General features: G+C 51.4%; 1 pseudogene; it reads right to left on the bottom strand.

Moving 5' to 3' along the window:
* Nucleotides 1-951: 951 nt before the first annotated feature.
* On the bottom strand, nt 952-1069 carry LOC111732685 (annotated as a pseudogene).
* Nucleotides 1070-4344: the final 3275 nt, after the last annotated feature.

Below are 4344 nucleotides of genomic sequence, written 5' to 3'. Positions count from 1 at the left end.
CCCCTTTTCTGGTTCCACTGTCATCTCATGGTAAACTCACTCCCACGTGCCTCCTCCCTGACTGCTAGGACTGCTAGGAGTGCCAACCGCTAAACCACCAAGCAGGAACAACAATCTCCAGGCCTTTGAACTTCAGGTGGTCAAAAGTTCAAGGTGATTCAAGGTACTGCACCAATCTGTCCCTCTTGCTGGCCAGAGAGAGTGAGGTCGTGCTGCCTCATGACTGGAAGAATAAATCAAAAGTCCCCTGGTGGACTAACTGGGGTAGACAGAGCACTCGAGACAATAGTCTTTGTCCTGCTTTGGGTCATTGGTGGTTCTGAGGGTTTTCATCTGCTGGGCAGGACTCCAGTGTGACCTGATTCCCCTGGAGGCACAGTGGTCTAGACCAGGGGTCCCCAACCCCCGGGCCACAGACCAACACCAGTCCATGGCCTGTTAGGAACTGGGTCGCACAGCAGGAGGTGAGCGGCAAGTGAGCAAGCGAAGCTTCAGCTGTATTTGCAGCTGCTCCCAACGCTAGCATCACCGCCTCAGCTCCGCCTCAGATCACCAGGCATTAGATTCTCATAGGAACACTGGTCCCGGATGCCAAAGAGGTTGAGGACTGATGGTATAGGCCAGCAGTTAAAGTGACATGTTTAAATATTCTGGTCACCACGATGAAGAGTAAAAAGGAACAGGTGAAATTTTTAAAGATTTTTTTAAAAATAGAAATGAAATTCAAGATTCATCCACATTGCAGTGTGTGTCAGGACTTTTTCTATGGCCGAATAATAATACTCCATTGTGTGGATGGACCACATTTTGTTTATTCATTCATCTGTTGATGGACATTAGGGTTTTTCTACCTTTGGGCCTTTTTTTTTTTTTTAAGCGAGACAGCCCTTGGTTGACCTCACAGATCGCAAGGACCTTGTCAGCTTACAATCCCTTATTTTTTATTTTTTATGCCTACAGCATCTGGTCTTCCTAGGTGGTCTCCATCCAAGTACTAACCAGGCCCAACCCTGCTTAGCTTCCGCGATCACATGGGATCTGGCTTGTTCAGGGTAGCATGGCCGTAGACTTGGTAATTTTGAATAGTGCTGCTATGTATATGTGTGCTCACATTTTTGTCTCAACACCTGTTTTCAGTTCTTTTGAGGCACAGATCTAGGGGTGGAGTTGCCAGGTCCTATGATAACTCTGGCTTTTTGAGGACGATAAAATTATAATAATTTATTTAACATAATATAGCCAAAATATAACCATTTCGACACGTAACCAGTACGAACATTATTGCAATCCTTTACATTCTTTTTTCTTACTAAAGTCTTTGAAACCCAGTGTGTAGTTTTTACTCAGAGCACATCTCAGTTTGGACCAGCCATATTTCAGGTGCTCAACATCCACCTGTGGCTCGTGGTGACCATCTTGGACAGAGCAGGTCCAGCCGCACACCTCTCACTCTGGGATCATTCTCAAGCTCTGTCATACCTGGGTGTCACCACCACCACATCCCACTGATGTTCAGGTACAGGATCCAACTCGTCTGTGGACCTCGGTGCTGTGCTAAGTAGGTGACACCTGCATAATAGGGTCCTCGAATCCCTGCTCTGCCACCTACAAACACATATATCCTGCTATAGACTGAATATTTGGGTCCCCCCCCCAAATTCATATATTGAAAGCCAACCTCCAATGCGATGGTATTTGGAAATGGGGCCTTTGGGAGGTACGTCATGAGGGTGGAGTCCTCGTGAATGGGATTAGTGGCCTTATAAAAGGGACACCACAGAGCTCTCTCATCCCTTCTACCATGTGAGGACACAGAGAGAAGAGGGTCCTTACCAGACACCAAACCTGTCAAAGCCTTGATCTTGGACTTCCAGCCTTCAGAACTATGAGAAATAAATGTCTGTTTTATAAGCCACCCAGTCTGTAATATTCTCTGTTTATACTTGGCCTGAACAGACTAAGACTTGTTCCAACCAAGGACCTCAGGCTTCTAATCAATAAACTAGGAGTAAGATAGGGAGGACCTGTGTGTAAGTCCCTGGAGACTGTCTGGCAGTGTGTGTGTGCACACAGCGCCAACCGCAGCAGCACATGATGATGCTATAAAAGCAAGAGAACGTGACTGTGTGCCTCCAGGAGGAGGTGGGTGCCTCAGGATTCCTGCGAGAGTTACCTGGCTGCAGAGGCTGCCGCACATGCCCAGAAAGCCATTGCTGGCTTTCAGCTGCCTATGGAGCAACCCTGAGTCAGGGATGGAGAAGGGTGATCCGGGCAGGGAGACCTTAGGTCAACAGGGACCCAGCTGAAGCTTCTGTAGGATTGCTTCTTGTGCAAGTGTTCCCAGCTTCTTGGGGCCACACCAGGCCTCGCCCTGACTCATTCATCCTGATGAGGACCCCACAGTGGAGGCAGAGAAAGCAGCCTTTAAATATAGCTCACCACCATCTGATGCTGCTGCTGGGCTGTTGGAAGGAAGCCAGTGGCCGCCCCTGACCTGGCCAGCTTCCCTCAACACTGGGTTTTCTCTCTCTCCCTCTCTCCCTCTCCCCCTTCTCCCCCTACACTCACTCTCTCTTTCTCTCTCTCTCTCTCTCTCACACACACACACACACACACTGTCTTTGCTTTCCTCCGCTTCCCTTGAAGCCTCAAACAGCCCTCAACACCCGGGCCAGGCTGAGATGTTTAGGCTTTCTGTAAATGTGAGATATAAAAAGAACTGTGAGGCGGGCGCAGGGGTAGGGAATGGCCACTGGCTTGCTAAGAGTTGCCGCCCGCACACTGCCCCTAGCGCTGCAAACACATCCTCTCTGAGAGGCGCGGGCGTGTGCTTGCATGCAGACACTGTGACAAGCCGGCATTTAGAATCAAGCATAAGGAGGCTAGCCAGTTGGGGGAAAGCCAAGTCTGACTTTACAAAGGCCTCTCTCCTTGGCCAGAGCTGGGCCCTGGAAATTGCAAACTTGCAGATGCCCCAGCTGAGACAGGTCAAGCCTGCCCCAGGAAGGTACCTCCCTCATGGAGGACAGCAAGGGCTCTCTCTAGCCCCGAATTAGCCTTCCCCAGCTCTGACCACATGTGCAGGATGACCATGGATGTAATAGTATCATCCAACCTGTCTATAGCTGTACCTCCACCTGCCCCCACTTCCATGCCCTGCTCCCACATCCGTGTAACTGCAGCTCCCACCCAGCCAGCCCCCAAGCTGTCTGCTCAGGAGCTCACCTCCTGCCTCAACCCACCCACTCCTCTCTACCGTTCCTTCAAATATACATTAAGCGCCAGCTGAGTCCCAGGCCCAGGTCCAGGAGCTGGGGATTTGCTGTGATGGGCACTACCTATACCCTCATGGGTTCACAGTCAGATGCAGGAGGCTGAGAGCACATCAATAAAACCACATCAACAAATCAGAAAGAAAAAGCACAGAAATGATGAATGACCATTGGGATGTGTGCTGTGCAGGAGCAGCTTGTAGTACCACGGAAAGGCCGACCTTCTTGGGAAGGGGAAGGGAAGGCCTGAAGAATGAGGGGTTAGGTAGGAGAAAGGAGAGTTTGCTCCTTGCTTCCTGAAGGTTTCATGTCTGACCTAGCCCAGGCTAAGCTGTGCAAAGAGGGCTGCATGAATGAAAAAATGCATGCACGAATATGGCAACCACATGCTGGCTTTGCAGCCAGCCAGGCCACCCCAGGAAAGCCACTTAACCTCTCTGGGCCTCAGGTTTTCAGCTGTAAACATCCTAGTTGTGAAAAAGTATAAATGCGTTTGGCACTGTGCAGGGCATCCTTTACTCCTGGAGCCTCCCTCGTTCTTCCCACTCTGTCTCCAGTTCCCTGGGCCCCCCTGGGAAACCGAGGAGCTCTGTCTTTAAGAGGGAGAAGGTAGGAGCCTCCCCACATTGGCTCAGGGCCTGGGCCCTACTCCTCGTGCCCGCCAAGCCAGCACTGGGGCCTGCTCCTTTGAACCACACACACACTCTCGTCCTGGCCTAAGTATATTGCGACCTCAGAGACGTTCCACACCCCACACTCGTTTCCGCCTTCCTGCCCTAGTGGGGTGCCAAGAAAAAAAGATCCCACTGGAGGTGGGGTGCAAGGAGGAGGAGGAGGAGGGAGAACCAGTGCCACGGGTCTGAGATGTGCCTCAAGGGTCCTGCTCCTGATGGGGATACTGGGAAGCTGAAGATGAGGGGAAATCGTCCCCACCCTGCACCCTGCTTCTCTCCTCAGCTCCACGGCTCTGAGTCACCATTCCGGCAGCTGTTGGCTCAGAGCCAGGGCTGGATGGGACTCGGGTAGGAGGTGGGTGGGGAGACCTACTTTAGCCTCCAATTCCTCCTCCCAG

The sequence above is a fragment of the Pteropus vampyrus genome, unplaced genomic scaffold (assembly GCF_000151845.1).
Source record: "Pteropus vampyrus isolate Shadow unplaced genomic scaffold, Pvam_2.0 Scaffold482, whole genome shotgun sequence".
Lineage (NCBI taxonomy): Eukaryota > Metazoa > Chordata > Mammalia > Chiroptera > Pteropodidae > Pteropus > Pteropus vampyrus.
The sequence above is the reverse complement of the archived record's forward strand: the minus strand, read 5'-3'. Positions and strand labels throughout refer to the sequence as shown.